The sequence below is a fragment of the Felis catus genome, chromosome B3, assembly GCF_018350175.1.
Source record: "Felis catus isolate Fca126 chromosome B3, F.catus_Fca126_mat1.0, whole genome shotgun sequence".
Lineage (NCBI taxonomy): Eukaryota > Metazoa > Chordata > Mammalia > Carnivora > Felidae > Felis > Felis catus.
In genome coordinates this window covers 111,829,651-111,849,309 of record NC_058373.1, presented here as the reverse complement: position 1 = coordinate 111,849,309, position 19,659 = coordinate 111,829,651, and the positions used below count along the sequence as shown (strand labels likewise).

General features: G+C 45.1%; 1 long non-coding RNA gene across 1 annotated transcript; it reads right to left on the bottom strand.

Moving 5' to 3' along the window:
- Positions 1 to 772: 772 nt before the first annotated feature.
- LOC123386112 lies at positions 773 to 10,200 on the bottom strand. The gene is made up of 3 exons (XR_006599693.1): positions 9,677 to 10,200; positions 3,680 to 8,415; positions 773 to 1,519 (listed from the first exon to the last, which is right to left on the bottom strand). It is a non-coding gene; the product is annotated as an uncharacterized LOC123386112 (long non-coding RNA).
- Positions 10,201 to 19,659: the final 9,459 nt, after the last annotated feature.

Here is a 19,659-nt window from a genome sequence, read left to right as displayed (position 1 = left end):
CAGCAGGGAGGCCCTTTCAGACAGGGAGGCACTATGGTCTAATTCTCATTTTTAAAAGCTCACACTTGCTGTTTCTTCCTGCAGAGAGGTGGGGCAAGAGGAAGTGAGGGGAGGCTTCGTTAGTAGGCCACTGCAGGGCTCCGGAAAGAGCACAGTGAGACCTGCATAGCTTGGAGAGGAGAGTACAGGTGGTAGAGGGAGTGAGGATGAGGGGGAGGGGAGCTCCAAGACCGCTTCCCGGATTTCTGGTTTTGCCAAAGTGGGGAAATGCGGAGGAGATGCAGGCGTGGGAAGAAAATAGACATCTCCACTGTTGGCATGTGACGCTGGAGATGGTTTGATTCTTCCAAGTGGACATGTCACGTGAGTGGGTAGATACACTTGCCTGCAGCTCAGAAGAGAGATCGGGGTTGGAAACAGAAGGGGTGGCCCAGAGAAGGCATTTATAGCCATGAGAATAGCTGAGACGTTCTTGGTGAAAAGAAAATGGGGCCTGGGACGTATCCCGGAGGCACTCCAATGCTTAGAAGGAGAGGAGATAGAAAAGGAGAAAAACAAGGAGAGGGTGGTGCCATAAAAGCCAGGAGAAGGGATGTTTCAAAATGTTCTTTTTCAGGTGCCTGGGTGGCTCAGTTGGTTAAGCATCCAACTTTGGCTCAGGTCACGATCTCACAGTTCGTGGGTTCAAGCCCCGCATTGGGCTCTGTGCTGACAGCTCAGAGCCTGGAACCTGCTTTGGATTCTGTGTCTCCCTCTCTCTCTGTTCCTCGCCTGTTAGTGCTCCCTGTCTCTTCTCAAAAATAAATAAACATTAAAAAAAAATTAAAAAAAAAACCAAAATGTTCTTTTTCTGACAGTTACTGAAAGCATCTTTTTTTTTCTTTAGAACTTGTGGTTCCCTCCCTTATCATGGCCTTCTTTACCCCAGCTCTTTGCTAAGTTTATGGTGATAGAAACAGGAAGCAGATGGTAAGATAAAACATAAACCACTATATACATTCTCTCCCATTAGTATTTGCACAGCAGGAGCTCACCATCAAAGGAGTAAGAAGACAAATGGGTGATTTTTGAATGAGTGAACAAATATCTTCATTCCCCTCCCTTATTGGCTAGGAAATAGAATTTGAACCTTCCAGAATTTTCTTGAACAAAATGGCAGCCTGCAGGAAGAGGTTCCTTGAACAAATCCAATAGGCACTGGCATTTCCCAGCCTAGGATGGCTGTCCTCTCATCGGACCTTAGTCAAGCACATGATTCTCAAGATCCCGGGGAGGTCAGTGCCCATGCTAAGCTCACTAGGATGATAGGCACTGCGTGTTGTTCTGAATACCTGGAGGGAAATCATGGGGCTCCCATAATTCATATTACTGACATTTCTCATTCCTAGTAAATAACCTTGTGTTTTGACCTGTAACAATGTGAAATGCTAACAAAGCCGTGAGGAAATTAAAATCCCTTGATGTGGTTTGGAGGCTGCCTGCGTGGATCCTGTCCAGGTGATAAAAGGTCTGCTACACCCTGAAAAGAAACAAAGGAAGGAAAAGGTCACGGAGGAAGTAGCCGTATGGTGAAATGCCAAAGTACAAGAGTTTATCTAGACCAAAGAGGTACCCTTTACATAGAAGAACTCCATGCCAAGGGTGACTAACAGGTCTGAGCACCAACTAATACAAGCAAAATGGAAATTGACTAATAAAAAAAAGACCCGAGAACCAGATGGCTATGCTGGAACAAAATCCGAGGTTCAGTAGGTAGTGCTTTACCTTTATATAGCACTTTACATTTTTCAAAATGCTTTCTCATATATATCACCTTAGTTTAATTTTCCCGAAACCTGGCAAGGTCGGCATGGCAGGGAATAGGATTCCTATTTGGCAGATGAACAGAGGGAGAAAAAGGCTCAGAGATATTAAGTAACTTGTCTAAGGTCACACAGCGACCTGGTCAGGTGCTGGTCAGGACCCAGGCCTGCTGAGCATAGTTCACTGATACCTGCTGCTACGGCACATTATCTTTCAGAACAATATCAGGGCACAAAATGAGATCAACACAAGGTCTGAGTGAATCTATAAAGAATGAAAGAATTTCCTGCCCAGCAGTTAGCAGACTCCTGTGGCTGCTACATGTCTGTGTTCTATAGAAGTCTATAGACATAGAAGCCATCAGTTAAGACATGGAAATGGAACTCTGAAGTAGGCATCCTATGGAAAGCTCACGTTTTTCAAATGGAACAAAATACTGGTTATCACTGGAAGGCATGAAGTAAGGCAGCATCAATATCAATTTGTTGCTACTGCCTGTGCTGTCCATTCCTAGGACGGGGGGCCGCAGCCAGACCCCTCTGCTGTGTGGCTCCTTGCGGATCTGTGGAGTTGGGCAAAGTCAGTAATGCCTCATCTGCCTCAAATTATTTGATCCTCTCCTCCTGTTTCTTTCATGAAAGTCTGCAGAAGAGTTAACTACTGAACTTCAGAAATTCAGCCTAACTCCTGCCCCACCAGTCCAATCTTCAGTGTGGACGGGACGGTCTGGAGGAGCGAGAGGAAGAAGCCAAGGCCTCAAGCTTGGGCTCCAAGAGGGAGCTCTGGATACCAGTCCTCTTTTATCCCATGCACCTAACACAGTTGTGCCAATTGCACTCAGTTAAGGCTTGCTAAACTGAATTGCTCCAAATGGATTTAAGAGGGAGAAAGTGGAGAATGTGTGATTACTCAACAAGACACAGCTCTTATAAATCCATAAGAAACAGAGAGACAACTCATGGAAAAACAAGCAGAATGCCTGAATAGTCACTTCACAAAACAGAATATCTAAATGACCAAAAAGTGTATGAATAGGTGTTCACTATTAGTAGCTGCAGGGAAATGCTAGCCTGAGATGCCACCATGCACCCATTAGAATGGCCAACATGAAAGACTGACCACACCAGGGGATGTAGAGCTACCAGAAGTCTCCCACTCTGTTAACTGGTTCAAACCCTACACATTGGGAAATGATCTGATGGCACCTGCCAAATCTGGACAGATCCCATTCCCATGGCCTATCCGTGTCACTTGGAGGTATCTGCCTGCCATAAATAAATACCTGTGCTCACCAAAAGACACAAGCTAGAATGCTTTTAACAGCATTTTAAAAATAGCCCCAAACTGGAAATGACCCAAATGCCCACCAACAGTAGACCAGATAAAGAAATATATTCTCACACTTGAAGAGTACGCAGCCCGAGAATGAACAAAGTACGAGGACGTGGTTGAATAGTATCAGCATAATGTTTAGCAAAAGAAGCTGAACACAAAGAGTACAGACTGTAGGTTTCCATTAATTTAAAATTCAAAAACGGGCAAAACTGCCGTTGGGTGACAGGAGCCAAGATGGCACCCCTTGCAAGGGTGGTGACCGTGAGGAGGGCTCCTCGGTGCTGGTCATGTTCTGTCTCTTCATCTGGGTGCTGCCTACATAAGTGTGTTCAGTTTGTGAACATTCTTTTCAGCTGTATCCTTGTGATTTATGCATGTTTCTCAATGCATTTTCTACTTCCGCAAAAACATTTTTAAGCCAAAAAAAGAAGCAGCACATTTCGCCAGCATTCCTAATTCTGCTGCCTCTGCTGCCACCATCCAACATGGTGCAGCTTGGGAAGTCGAGACGGGAAAGAAAAATTTTCTGTCCCTCCCTTACCTCTCATTGCACATCCTTTCTTAGCAGATTTTCTCTTTTCTCCTCTCCTTTATTTACTTTCCGACTTAGATCTCAGCTCTTTTGGAAGACCGGATCAGAGGGAAGCAGTGCGACTGGCATGGTGTTAGGAACCTGGGTTTATGGAGGAAGACCTAGTCATACCGTATTTTTGGTGGCCGATTTAATCACAGGAGCAAGAGGCGGGGCTAAATCCTGGAGACCTTGCATGGGACAATGAGGACACTTGGAGCTGCCAGCATCAGCCAGCGTCAAATTTACATTTTAGACAGATATCTGGAGCAGCAGCTGTGTGGAGGATGAAGAGGGACAAAATTAGAGCCAGGGAGGTGGGTTAGAAGCCTATTTTAATGGTTCAAGCAAGAATTGGCATATGTCTTGGAATGAGCCTTCATTGTTTCCTCCGATTTTCCCCACCTTACCCATATATGAATGGTAATATAGTAGCAGATGCAGCTGACAGAAAAGGAGGGAGATTGGGATGCAGGCAAGTGGCTGGGGTCAGACGGAAAGGGAAAGAATGCGGGTATCAGTAATTAATGTGACCTGGGATTTAAGCCGGCAAGGATACCAGCAGGCACCCGGTGAAGAGCTTCCAGGAGCTTAATTCCCTCTGTGATTACTAAAGCCAGCTCTGATAATTTGAAAATCACATTTTGTTTTTCCAGAAAAGTTTGGTCTTCATTTTCCTTAAGCGAGCATTGATTTATTTCTTCTTTTCTGTGCAAAGCTTCCTATAGTTTAACGGCTCTGGCTAAAACAGCTCTTCTGTGCTTCTGAATCTCCATAGCCTGCTTCTGGGAAGAGAGTTTGCTCATTGTCTCCTGCAGCTGCAGAGACAGGTAAATAGAAGGTACAGAAACGACCGCCACGCCCACCCCTAGGTCGGGAGCCTTCAGAAACTGGGGCTGGAGCTTTATAAATAGTCAGAGGCAGGAGCAGGGGGTGGGAACACACTCAGAAAAACCTTATAGTCTTTAGAAATCCGTGTTTGGATAACCTGAGTCAATAAATCCCAGCAAGGTCAAAACCCAGACCTTCAAGACGTGGCCGAATCAGATGACCTTTATTTGCAACTGCCTGTAGAGGGCTCCACGGTGTGGGAGGCCAGGAGGGGCCTCTCCGGAGGCCTTGAGAGCCCAGATTTGGGAGTAGACTAACTTCCCTACTCCCTCCAAGCAGAGGTGGTCTGGAGGCTGTGAAATTGCCAGAGAGCCCCAGTTCAACCCTAGAACACAGACAGCAGCATCTCAGTCGTATATTGCTTTTTATGCCCTTTAAAGATGCCTCCTTGCTCTGAGCTTCTGGCTTTGGGTATACATCTAGCAGCAAAGGCATGTTTATCTAGGATTATAGGGAAGACCCAGTTGCCCGGTGTGGACACGCTTGGCCTGCCGCAAGTGAAAGCCGCATAGGGCACCTCGCTGGAGCCACCCTGTGATTCTGTAGAAGGGCAGCAGGATCCTAAGAGTCCCATCTCTGTCCACGTCCAACTTCACACCCCATTCACAAACCTTCGGGGTTTCTCCCTCTCTGCTGAATAGAGTGCCTACTATGTGCCAGTCACTGCAATAGCCTTGAAGGTGCAAACATGATTAACACCCTCTTTTGCCTTTGTCATCGCAGAACTGGTAGGGCAGGCAAACAGACTGGTCAAAACTACTCTCTTGGGGTCCAGGTCCTTCACATCTGTCATTTGGGGTACCCTGGTGGGAAGGAGGAGAGACTTGGTGTCCACACCCTGCGGGGCTCAGAGGTGGTGTGAGGCAGACGGAGGGCAGACAGGGGCGGGCAGCCGGGGACGTGAGCTTTACAGAACATGCAAGTCAGTTTGGGCTGTACTTGTGGGTGGCGGAGAGCTGCCTAAGCGGAGCAGCGGAGCTTAAGCTGCAGTGTGACCCTCACCCCATACGTTGCTGTCTGGGGCTCACAACTTACCCACGGTGACTATCTAGTCATTCCCCTGCCCCAAACCTTCAGGGACTGTTAAGTCCAGACTGTGTGCAAACCCCCACTGCGGTGTGGAGACTGGATTGCAAGGCAAAAGGCGGGAGGTGGGAAGATGGACGAGACGTCAGAGGCTGCACCGAGGAAGCACAGCCGCATGGGGAGGAAGAAGCAGAGGGCAATGAAGATCCTCCTTATTCTCTACTTGCCCTCGCCACCTCCCTCTCGCGCACATTTGCCCGCATTTCAGTCGGGCTGAATGACTCCCCACTCCTCATGCTTTCCTACGGACGTTCTGTGCTCTCTAGTCCCACCACCTGGATGTCCTCCCCTGACCCGGTATCCCACTGTCTGGAAGGGCTCCTGTCTTTCGGAGTCCAGCTCAAGTGATCCGGAGGCTTTACCCTGAACACCCACTGCGTGTCAGGCACTGTGCTACGTGCTTTGCAGAATCTCTGATCTCTCTCCCTGCAAGGTGAAGAGTAGTATCTTTGTTTCACAGCTGAGAGAACCAAACATCACAACCGAGCCCAGACTCCCAGCTGAGCAGAGGCCGATGTCCCTTGGGGACTGCCCTGCCTCGCGGCTGTCGTCTGCACCTTGCCGGGGGCCCTCAGAGGATGTTAACTCCTGTTGTCCTTCATCTGGGCTCCTCCTTCCCACCACCACCTGTAGACCGATCATCAAGTCCTGTGGATTTTACCGGCCCATTGTCTCCACCGCCACTGACATCAGTGGTTATGGCCTCTGTCATTTCTCTGCTGCCCACCTCAGCATCATTGCCCTGAAATCTCTTCTCTGCACGGCAGCCCAGGTGTTGACTCTAAAATGCAAAACTCATCAGATCTTGTCCCTGCTTAAAATCTTTCTGTTTTGACCACTTATTCAACCACAAATATGGATGAGCATCTACTCTGTGCTATTCACCCATCTAGCTGCAGGGGATACAGCAGTGAACCAAACAAAGTTTGCCCCCCGTGAAGTCCAAACTCTTTAAGCCCTTCTTACAGGCTGACCAGCGTCTGGACCCGCTGTGCCTTCCACTGGTTGTGCCCACCACTCCCTGGCATCTTCCACTCTGGTCACGCTGAAGCACCTGTGGTCTCAGAGACACAGGTGGCTGTTTCTTACCTCTGGTAATGTTCCACATGCCGTTCCCTCTGCGTGGAGCATCCTTTCCTGGCTCATCATGCTGCCACCTGACTATGAGCCCCTAGTCTTCCTCCCAGTCCCAACCTCAAGGTCACCTTCTCCAGGGAGGGAGCCTTCCTTAACCTCCAAATGTATTAATTAGGTTCCCCTACTATGTGTACCTATAGCACCTTGTGTTCTCTTGACTCTCCTTGAAGGAGACCATGTTTTATTTATTTGTATATACTTTAGTATTCCCAAGGCACAGCAGTGTCCGAAGCCTCTCTACTGCTTGTTGGTTACATGCACAGGTAAAGTCCAGGCTGTGACATCAGGTGCGGTGAGACCTCCCCTGGTGTGAACACCCTGAGGCAGCGTCTCCTGGGCAAGAAGCTTCTGAGGGGCCAGTGGGGAAAAGGAACAGAGCACAGCGGCCACGAAAATGGATGCTAGGCTGCCACCCTGCCTCTCTCTCCGGATTCTCATCTCGCCCTGTCTCCAAACTGCAGTGTGAATCCAAACTCATGGTGAATCCAACCCATGAGCACCTGGTCCATTTCACCATCCGGATGATGAAAATGGAATTTTCTTTCTCACCAGGCCATTAGGATTCTTCTTTCCTATCAGCTTTTTATGGAGTGCTCACAGGAATTGGAGTGATTGGGGAAATGATTGGGAAAATTTTGGGGGGTCTCTGCACCTTAAAGATGTGTTTTGGGGGAGGGCAGGGGCAGCACTGAGTCCGGTAAGGGAAGCCGGTGTCCTTCAGTTTTTTTCTGCCTGGTAAGCATTTTTCAGGTCTGCTGGATTTGGGTACCTACCAGCAAGTCTATTTTAAAGCACATAAAATCTGAAAATAAATGGAGTCGGTTTGTGGCAGAGGATGGCTGGTCTGGCAGGGACCACCCCTCACTGTTCAGCCCTGCAGCTGGGAGAGAGCTGCAAAGACAGGGCTAGAGAGGGAAAGCTTTATGTCAGAGAAGTCATAGCCCATCCCTTAGGCCTCTTTCCTCCTTGTTGGAAGAGATACTCGTGAGTGTATGTGTGTGTGTGTGTGCACACACACTCCAGGACCTTCTGCTTCTTCCTGGAACCTACAGGACAGGTTTGCAAGGAGAGGAGCTGTAGGAAGCAACTTATTTCATTATAAGAGAGAGGTGCTAATGCTGACCCTCTCCATCCCAGGCCCCTACCGGCATCTGCAAGCCAGGTGGTCTCTCCCTTATCCCTGTGGCTAACACTTGATAGCAGGCAGCTCCTGGTCTTCTGCCTTATTCTCAGCCTACACCCTGCACCACTCAGCTCCACCCACATACTGCTCCATTAGCTTCACCTGTCCTTGGTCATCTTAGAACCTGACCTCCGACCACATGCTCTCTATCTGGCTTTCCTCTTGTCCAAGGTGTCCCTCCCTCGATACTGCTCATCTGGTCCTGTCCTTTTCTCCCCTCATTAAAGGTAATTTGCATCACTGTCCCAGACCATATACTTTAGAAAGCAAGGAACACACCTGAAGTAGCTGGAAGAGCAGGCATCTGGACAAGCTTCCCTGGGTGTAAATCCTGACTCTGAGATTTCTCTGTTGTGAGCCAGATTACCACAGTGAGCTACTGAGCCTCCCGGAGACTTGGCTTCTTCATCTGTAAAATGGAGATCATAATAGCACCAGCATCATAAGATTCCGGAGAGTGTTCATTGAGCTAATTTACATGTAAGTGCTTAGCAAAGCACCTGACCCATAGTAAGCACTCAACAAGTGTTAGATAAAGTAAGAAATTCAGCTCCCAAGGCCCTACTGAACTTCATAAATGAGAAATGGATGCTTAGCACCCATATCCCCCAAAATACAAAATAGAAATGGTGCTTTCTCTGTCCTGGACACCTGAGTTCAGAAAAGAGAGCCAGAGCCCCAGGGAGAGTCATGGATTGAGTTAATGCAATGTGGCTAAGGAATGGGCAGGGGTCCATGGAGCAGGGGTTTGAGGAACAGATGCTCACATTGGGAAGAGGCTGAGGAGCAGAGAATCTATAGGACAGGAGCCTGTGGGACAAGGGTCCAAGGGGTAGGGTCCACAGCTTCCCAAAGGAACCCAGAGCAGGAAATGCCATAGAATGAGCCACAGTTCATGCTGCGTGACCAAACTGGGCTGCCCTGGGCCCATGGACCATTGCCTACCTGAGGGAGCTGGCAAAAATACTAGAGGCAAAGCATGCAGCACTTTCCAGGTGCCCTGTAAGGCTCGTCCTGGCAACCCCAGCAGATGTAGGAGGGGCATTTTCAGTGGCACCTGTCAGAGTAAAGCCAGCCCAGTGGTGTTTTCTCACCTTTTACTGAAGTTTAGACTTGGTTCTGGAGCAGAAAATGCATGTTCCATAGGTCCATCACCTCCATGCCCTTTTCTGAGACCTCCCTTCCCCTTGACCTCCAAGCTCAGCGATGATGGAAGTACCAGGACCTTCCATACTTCTCCAGGGAGGACAGGCCCACTCATCCCAGGGAGGCACAATCATTAGTGTCATCTCATTAAACTGAAAACAGCTGCTGACTCAGGCCAGGCTGTGAAGGAGGACTGCTTCCTGGCCTCTGGATGACCTCCCCTGGGAGCTGCATGGGTTGGGATGAAAACCCGGAGATGGACAGCACAGGAAGGGACCGTACTGGGAGGGTGGCCTACTCCTGCCTGGCACTGGGCTGCAGCCAGCGAGGGTACCAAGGTGAGGGTATTCGTTGGCATAAGGTTTCTACTTTTCTCACAAAGACACCACGTACAGTGGCTTAAACAAAACAGAAGTTAGTTCTCTCACCCCCAACAGTCTGGGGCCAGTGTGGAGGCCCCAGTGTGTCAGGGTCCCAGCCTCCTCCCTTCTGGGGCTCCACTCTTCCCAGGGTGTTCTCCTCACCCTCATGGCAAAGACGTCTTCCCAGTCCATCTTGCACGCCAGCCAGTGGGAGGAAGGAATGGGAGGAAGAGAGAGCTGCACCGGTCACGGCACTGGTATCTCTCCAGCCAGATCCTAGTCGCCCCTCAAGAAAGCAGGAAAACATTGTTCTTATTCAGGCAGCCACGTGCCCAGCTAAAACTCAGAGGCTCTGTGAAGGAGAAAACCGATGTGGGAAAAATTGACAGTCTCTGTGACAACGACCAATTCCGAGCCCTGCCCACAGATGCCACACAGTTGCAAAGACAGACGAACCCACACAACACTGTGCATAATGAAGAAACACCATTCGATCATTTACTCAAGGAACATTTATTAGGGCCTTCAAGCATTGAGGAAATAGAGGCAAAATCACCATCCTTTTCGTCATCAGGCTCTCAGTCATGGAGGATAAAAAATATTATCTAATGGGCTTCATGATATAAAGGAAACATTTATTTATTCATTAACACACATTCAGCATGCCTCTGCTACATACTGGAAAATGCATCCGTTCTGGGGATACCGTGATAAAAGACACAGGTCCTGCCCTCAAGGGCAATAGGGCAACAGCGATGTACAAGGTCAGTACTGTGACTGTGATAAGCACAGGGGTCCCCAGTATAGCCCGGAGGTCCCAGCAGGACCAGAAAGTCTTCCCAGGCTTTTGCACCAGGTTGAGACCCCAAATCCTTGGCATGACCCTGGACAGCAGCCTCTAAATGACTGAAATTGGGTTTCTCACAAGCCCAGCTGAGAAGATCAGAAGTGGGCTTAAAATGATTTTTAAAAAACAAGATATTTCTTGCACATTGGGTTATACCCTAAGATTTACTTTCACCCATGAAGTTTAGCTTCAGGAAACTGAGCTCTGGAGGCAGAACTTGGAACCATTCCCAAGGCAGGAGGTGGGTTTAGAGTGTTCTGAGGATAAACAGTGATTCCTACGTCTCCCACGCTTCCCAGAACTGCCCATGTTACTCCCGCCAGCCAAGACTTTGACGGCTATAGGGTCGTGGTGAGGTCAAGACTCTGCCCTACACTGCCCACTCTGCTTTGGAGCTCCCGACAAGGTTCACAGGGCCCCCAGATAACTCATTCTGATTTTTATTCCCTCAATGGCCAAAAATGCACTTTCTCTAACCAAAATCACTATTATTTGAATTAAAACCCATTGTCTTTTATTTGGCATCTGAAGGGCTAGGACAACAATGGTTTTATCACCTTGAAGTGTGAGAAAGTGCTAAGCTACAAAGACTCATAAAAATATGAATTGGTTTTATTTTTATGTGTAAAGCCATATCATAAATGAGGTAGAAACTAAATTTTATTGAATAACCAGTCTGTGCCAAGAACTGTGCTAAGCACATTACATACATTACCTCCCTATAAACCTACCAAGGCTCTGCCTATTTTATACATAGGAAACTGAAGCACAGAAAGGTCAAGTAACTTGCCCGTGGTAGCACAACTTGTTTGTGACAGGGCCAGGACTAGAACCCAAGTCTGTGTGACTCTTCACTCTTCTGCAATCCTAGAAGATTGTGATAAAGTCATCCATAGTCCTTTTTTCTCTAGGCTAAACAACTCCAACTCATGTAATTTTTTATTCTTTTTATGATGGGCACTTCATCTTGCAAAATATTTGACAGTTTTGAAGATGAAGAACTATTCTTGGTAAAGATCAAGAACTATTCTTGGTGGGTACAAAGAGGTGGGGTTGTCTTGGGGGCTTAGTATGTTGTAACCTCAGGGAGGGAATTTGTGCAGATCTTAAGATCTCACAAGTACTGGGGTCTTAAAATAACTGTGGCCAATGTAAGCCTGTAGGGTCACAGGAAAGGCACTTAAAACAAGAATGAAGACACATAATGTCAGCATGAATTTTATGTGTTGTGATTAAAAAGTGGCTGAATGACCTTTGAAAGACTTATCATGATACTAACATAAGCTACATGAGAATTGTAAGGATGTGGCAGCTGAGAAAATGTTTTTCCAGCCATCACTCTGTTCATCCATCCAAATAATTACATTATCATTATTGGGGACCAGTGCTAGACCCTTTGGAAAACACGAAGTGCGTGTCTACATGATGTTTGGATGCGTGTCTACATGATGTTTGCAAAAGGGGGAATTTTGCATACATTTGTTATACGTAGTTGATTTTGCCTCCTCACCTTGATTAGGCCAACTTTATCCTGTGCTTTTTGTCTAATCTTGAGAAAAACATCAGACAAATTCCAACAAAGGAGCATCCTGCAAGATACCTGACCACTCACTACTCCTCAAAACTATCAAAGTCATCAAAAACAAAGGGAGTCTGAGAAACTCTGACAGCCAAGAGGAGCCTAGGAGATGTGACAACTAAAGTTAACATGTATCTTGGACAGATCCTGGAAAAGAAAAAGGATATTAGGTTAAAACTAAGGAAATTTGAAAAAAAAAAAAAAAACAACTATGACTTTAGTTCATAATAATGCATGTTTTTTTAAACCACTCATCAGTTCCCATTAGATAATATTGTCTTTCCTCATCAGGAATGCAGACCCAAGGACTGAAAGAAAGAGATGTACTGAGGCCACAGGGGGCAGGGGGCAAGTGTGAGACCTCAGCCCTGCTTGGCCTCTAGCTGCTGCTTCAGCCTTAGACCACCATCTCTCAGAGAAGCATGGCATAAAACCCTCTGGCCAGTGGAAGTGGTAGGTCCCTGATCAGACTAGGGTCTCCTACAGGACCCAAGCTCACCCCAGGCCAATTGTTTCAAGCCATTTCTTACGACAAGCCCTTCATCTCCCATTTGCCACCTTTCAATGGCCATAGATTTTACTTGGCAGGATTTTATTCTAAAACAATCCCCTCCACCTTGTTAAGCTCTCCCCTTAATTAGCACAGGGAGAAATGATGTTATTGGAAGCAAACCTCTCTGTAGCACACTTCCCTCTGTTTGGCAAATTAAAAGCATTTGGAAACTCTTCCGTGGTCCCAATCAATAGCTCAAGCCATAATTATTCAGCGGGGCTTGCGTTTTTTTCTGCTGACAGCCGGCGGGGTGTGCTGATGTGGAATTGTCTCATATGCTTATGCGGCTTAGCCCTTCCCATGATTGGGGGCCGCTGCAAAGGGATCGATAGCATCTTGGGGGAGACTGGGAAATGGACTTGCCTGCATCTAAACCCTCTCGGACCTCCCCATTCCTCCAGGGGAGACGTTAACCACAGTTAGATGGGGCCCTTTATTTTCTTATTTATGCCCACCTGAGGCAGCCGAGCAGCACTTTTGGGACACCAAAATAAACGCCCACTTTATAGGATAATCATGTAGTATCAGGCTTTAGATTGTGGATAATGGGGATGTGCTGAGAAGTAAACAATCAAATCTTCTTAGTTTAGATTTCATTAATTTCAGGATTACTGATAATTTGCATGGGATGTGGATTATTACTCACGCAGCTCTCTTCCTCGAGGATAGTGCAACTTGCTCTTGTAAACAAAACTGCAGAGGGACATTTACGATAATTCAGAGGTCTAACTTTTTTCAACATCACCTGTCAGTCTTCAGCAGTGCCTGGTCACACACAAACAGCCAATTTATTCATTCCAGATCCTTTTAGGGTCTAACAGTCAAGAGACCAAACTCCAACCCTGCCTCTGTATTTCTCTAGACAGGCTACTTAGCTTTCTTTCTCAGTTGGCTTTGTTTTGTTTTTCTGCAAAATAGGAATGTGGCTTGTCAACTTCACAGGGGCACTGTAAAAATAAATGAAATAAAAGATATGACAGTGACTTTTAGGTATAAAAAACCACTATATCAATTAATTATTTCACACAGTAAAGGAAGTCTTTTAAACACCTGTGGTTACTTTTTTTTTTTTAATGTTTTGCCTATTTAGGCTTATTCCGCGTCCCTGAAAGTGATCAACTAATTTTTTAAGACTCAACACAGACTAAATATGATTCTATTCCAACCCATGAACAATTAGATGTGAAAAGATTGTCTTTTTACATGAGAGGGAACATAAAATCACTGTTTCCTGTGTGAGCCCAAACCCAGGTAACTCACATGATTACACTCATCATTATGTATTTTAAGAGACTGCATTAGATCAAAGGCATTGAGACCCCTCTAGAGCACTCTATGCCTGACATTATGAATAACTGCCCCCTGGGATCAGTGCTGAGAAGCATCCAAAATCATGAGCTATGAGCGCTCCTCTTTTGAGGCTGAGGTTTCTGAAGATCTGGTCATTGTTCTGTAGGAAAAAATAGCCTGAAGACCCCACAGGGCACTGGGCCCACTCAGCCACAGGATCTCTTTCTAATCCTTTGGAAGGTGTCTGGGGTTTACCTCAGTCATCAACACACTCACCTAGTTTTTGTTTTGGGTTTTTTTTTAAAATTTTTTTAATGTTTATTTATTTTTGAGGGAGACAGAGAGAGCATGAGTGGGGGAGGGGCAGAGAGAGAGACACACACACACAGAGAATCCAAAGCAGGTTCCAGGCTTCGAGCTGTCAGCACAGAGCACGACATGGTGCTCACACTCACCAACCTCGAGATCATGACTTGAGCCGAAGTCAGACAAAACTGACTGAGCTACCCGGGAGCCCCATGCTCACCTAGTTTTTAAATAAATGCCCACATGATTGTGGCCCTGTAAAAGGCAAGCTGCCCAGAGCCCACACCAATCATACCAATGGGTGACTCCTCCCGGAGTTGATCTGGGCCCCTCACTAAGTGATGAACATCTACTTCACCATGTCCTTAGAGGAGCCGCATCAGTGCACCTTAACATTGTCCTTTTATCTTCTCAAGAACGTGGATAGGGTTCGAGAAGAACCCACCTTCTACCAAATCCCCAGAGCATCCTAGCATCTGTGCAGGAGGCCTGAAGAGACCGTTCATAATCATCGATATTCTGTTTTTGTATCCTCACATTCAACCTCCGTCCACCACCACCCGTTCTTCACGTTTTTCGAAATTCAATGTGAACAATATTGCATATATTCTCTGAGTCACTCTTTCCTTATGTCACAGGAGAAATTAAAGCAAACCAGTCAAAAGTCTCCAGAAACATAGAGTGGGTTGGAAATAGCTGTCTCTTTAAATGAAAGAGACCATGAAAACTGATTGCTCCAATCTGAGAATGAGCCATACTTTATCCTGGAAGAATTATTAGGAAGAAAGGGACATACATTTCTTTTGACACTGTATATTAAGTGAACTTTCTAAACCCTATTTGTCTGTATTAAATAAATATGCTCAGAGTTTCCTACCATGCCCTGTATTTTTTCTGGTTTTAAATCAAAGGGATTAAGACTCCTAATTAAGACACTGGAGGAGGCCCGATCAGTTTTGCCAGTGCAAATTAGTTCAGAGGCCCAGAGCTGCTCCTTTCTGTTTGCTGGTATGGGAGGTTTGTTTGATTTAACATGATTGAGGAAATGAAATATCCCTAAGACAAAGAACCAATATTGCACTTCTGGAGAGTGGCTGAAGGGAAATTGGAAACTAATGCACATTAGTAGTGGATCCAAAATACAACAAGCAGGAGAAATGTTATTTAGAAGGAAAGTGATATGACTAGACTAATCCTTTGAAATAGATTCTACCTTCTCCTTCCTTTATTTTTCTCAAAGGAAAATAAATGAAATAGAATCTCAAATTCCTAACAAAGTCTCATGAGCTTAGGACATTATCTTTCCTTCCTTCGATACATGCCGAGTTTTTATATGCATTATCTTCTCTTTTTTTTTAATTTTTTTTAACGTTTATTTATTTTTGAGACAGAGAGAGAGCATGAACGGGGGAGGGGCAGAGAGACAGGGAGACACAGAATCGGAAGCAGGCTCCAGGTTCTGAGCCATCAGCCCAGAGCCTGATGCGGTGCATTATCTTCTTAATATTCACAATATTGCTATGAAATAGTAATTATTGCCCTATTTTACAGATAAAGAATCTCATTCTCCAAAGGTAGACATTGATCTAAAGCCAAGTATTCTTTGAGACTCATAATTATTGTTTTTGGGTCCATCAACTCTGAGCCATTTGGTAAGCCTGAGAAGAAAGATCTCAGTCAAAAACAATACAGCCTTGTCTGAGTTTGGTGTTGCATATGGTTGGGCTGGATTCCTATTCAGTGAATCTGGTCAAGCCAGGATGACTCTCCAAAGGCAATGAGAAAAAGGGCAAGATGCAAAGCTAGTCCAGCGTGGTCAGCTGAAATCAAATAACAAACCCAGCCTGAAATGGCTTTCTCTCATCCCAGCTGGTCTTGCTATCTCCATCAGAGCCAATTTTCTCCTCTCCTCTCTCTCCTGGGGGTGCACAATCCAAATTTACTTATTCAAGGCCTTGAGGGCACCTTTATTTCTTCTGTGCTCAACAAATTCAGTTGATCATTTTTTGGGGTTCTTTTGTTTTTTGTGTGTTTTTTTAATAACAGTATTCAATAAAACTGCTAATTCTTGTGTTGTCTGAGGGAAGGGGAGATTAGTTCTTCTGTGTGGTTGCATACTGCATGTTTGTGGTAACTAACACTATGCTATGGGATTGTCTAATCCCTTAACAGTTGATGCCATTTTATGCCTGAGATGGCCAGTCAGACTTAGAGAAGGAAGAGGATAAACAATAGATTACCCGGATTTTTGTCAAGTTAGGTATTGTAATGCAGAGCAAACCCAAATCACTCAGTTCCTACTACCTGGGATAGCCATGACTGATGAGCCAAAAATGCAATTGCACACACACACACATATCACATGTGTGTTTATATGGCAGATGAGACACTAGGAACATTAAGGCCTGGGTATCCATGGGTAACCCATAATAGGGTAGAAATGGGTGTTGGCGGGAAAAATGGTTTTGAAAAATCAGTCCATAAGAGAGATTCAGGAGTCCTGGAGAAAGATTCCGACAATATTAATTATTGCCTCTTCTGCTGAATACCTCATAAAAGCACTGATTTCTTTGATCATCCTGTGATTTCTGCCAGTATATCAGGCCATGGTTTGATAGTCTTCCAGATGTATATTGTTTCAAGGGTACCCAAGATTTGTTTTAATCAGGTATGGTGAAACACAGACATGGAAATCATCGTTGGAGAGAGAGACTTTTTTTTTTTTTTTAACTCACAGATCACTAGGAATAGGAAGCATGGCCTGACATGCAGGGGAGGCACACGGAGAAGCACCAGGGTCAGTCAGAAAGCAGGAGCAAGGAGAAATTGTGGGCAAGAGCCTCTATTGTAGTTTCCTCAGAGAGGAACAGGTAAGGCAAAGCAAGCAGATTTAGGATTGTCTAGTTTAGATAATTTTGCTAAGCTCTGCAGTATAGAGGTTCTCCCTAGTTGGTCCCTGGCCCTGGGGTGATTAGGCCAGGGAAATAGTGGCCCTGAGTGTGAGAGCCCAATAAAGATAATGGCTCAGGTTAGAGCCATTTGGATCAGTTGGTTTGAATATGAAAGGTGCACTCCTAGGCAAGTTGTTTATCTCTAGGAATTGACTAGTCCTGGGAGGGACAATCACTCCTGGCTCAGCAAGGCTTCCAGATGTCAAAGCATCAAAATGAAAGAAAGAAAGAAAGAAAGAAAGAAAGAAAGAAAGAAAGAAAGAAGAAAGAAAGAGGGAAGGAAGGAAGGAAGGAAGGAAAGAAGGAAGGAAGGAAGGAAGATATGGTTAATACATGTGTGCCAAAGTTGTACCTCCTGTTATTCTGAAAGACAGAGGAAAAGCTAGAGGAGTATTGGTCTCATGTATGTTCAGGGGACCTTGACAGTGATTCTTCATTGTATAAAAGGGTTAATGCCAGAGAAGAAAGGCCTACTTTTCTTATTTTGTTTCTTTTTTGTAAGAATACAATTCAATAGGTTTTAGTATATTCACAATTTGTGTAACCATCACCACTATCTAATTCAAGAATATTTTTATCATCTCCAAAAAGAAACCCTGTACCCCATTACCAGTCACTCCCTACTCCCCCAGCTACCAGCCCCTGGCAACCACTAATCTACTTTCTATCTTGGTGGCTTTACTTATTCTGGACATTTTATTTAAATGGAATCATGTAACATATGGCCTTTGTGTCTGATTTCCTTCAGTTAGCATAATGTTTTCAAAATTCATCCATGGTTATAGCATGTTTTGGTATTCCTTTTTATGGCCTAAATAACATTCCATTGAATGGATATACCACATTTGCTTATCCATTCATCAGATGGTGGAAACTTGGGTTATTTCTACTTTTTGGTTATTATGAATAACGCTGCTATTAACATTTGTACCAAAGGGCTGCACCAGCAATGTATACGCATCCAGTTTCTCCATATCCTCATGAGGTCCATCTTTTTGATAATAGCCATCCTAGTGGGTGTAAAGTGGTATTTCATTGTGGTTTTGATTTGCATTTTCCTAATGACTAATGATGTTGACCATCTTTTCATGTGAGAGCTCTATTTTTTATGCTAACTTTTCCTTAATACACAGAGAATATATAGTAACTGGGGAAGAACCAAAAAATAGGCAAAAAAGGCAATAAAAATCATTCTTAATTTTATAACCTAGAAATAATTAATAATACTCTTCTACATATTTTTTCTAAGAAAAATTATAAAAACAATATACGTACTATTTTATGACTTCCCTTTCTTCATTTAACATACATTGTGAACATCTTTTTAATTCCTATTTTCTATAAAGTATTTTAATGGCTGCTTATTATCTCTCTGAATACACTTACCAGGATTGATTTACCCAAACCACTATTTTGGAGGGTCTAGATTGTTTCCAGTGTTGTGCAAAGATAATTTGGCAAACAACATCCTTGTAGTCAAATCTTTGTACAAATAAGTTATTAGTTCTTTAGTGTAAATTTCCAGAAGTGGAATTTCTGAGTCAAGAAGCATGCAAAATACCAACACCAAATTTGTGTATCATCAGTTGCCAAACTCTGTGCTCTGTTGAGTCCCACTTTCTAATACCACTTCAAACTTGAGACTGAAGATGTGGCTGGCCAGCTCAGCTGGTTAGAGAACAGAAATAACAAAGGCAGAGCTGTGGATTTGCTCCCTGCCTGATAAGCCCTGAATACTCCTTTCCAAGCAATTTATAAACGTCCATCATTGAGCATGAGTCAACAGAGGGGGAGCATGGCCAGATTAGTACATTTCCTTCAGCTCTCACTAAACATCACTTCCTGGGGGGAGGCCTCCTCTGACCACCTGTTAAGATAGGCCAGGGGGTCTTTGTCTACCTTGGCTGCAAACCAGAAGCTCTGTGAGGCAGGCGTGATGTCTAACTTGTCCAACATTGTGCCCCTAGTCCCCACATAGCACCAGAAAAATACATTTGCACCGAGTGACTGAATACAAGAATGAATTAATAACTGAGAGAAAAAAGCCAAAGCAAGCCTTAGTGATGTTGGGCTGCACACACAGGGAAGCACAGCTGTTGATGGCTACAAATAGAGACGACGTGGTGTTGAGCACATCTTTGCCTGCTGGGAAAGAGGGGAGGGAGCTAACACAATTGCATGTGCACAGTGTGCCCTGCGTACATTACTGCTTACGGCCCTCGCCACAGTAGTGCCTATAGAATAGGTCTTCTCCCCATCTTAGAGATAAGAACACTAAGAGCTAGAGAAAATTTATTTCTCACCCACAATCTCACAAGCATTGAAAAAGAAAAGTCAGTATCCCACACCTGATCTGTCAGCCTGCAGAGCACCTCCTTTTTTCATGATACTGTCCCATTTCATTTCTTCTAGAAAGCTGAGAACCAAACCTAACTATGCGCAGTCTGAGCAAGGCTATAAGGCCTTCTACGTGGCTCTGGGTGTGACCGACGTTTCCCAAAAATGACATTATGTCTCATTATTTTACCATGGAGATGCCAAACCAGAGACAGCCAGACTAGTCTCATAGGGTCTTGCCCCAGAGGCCGGTTCTGCTTATGCTCCTGTCAAAGGGGCATT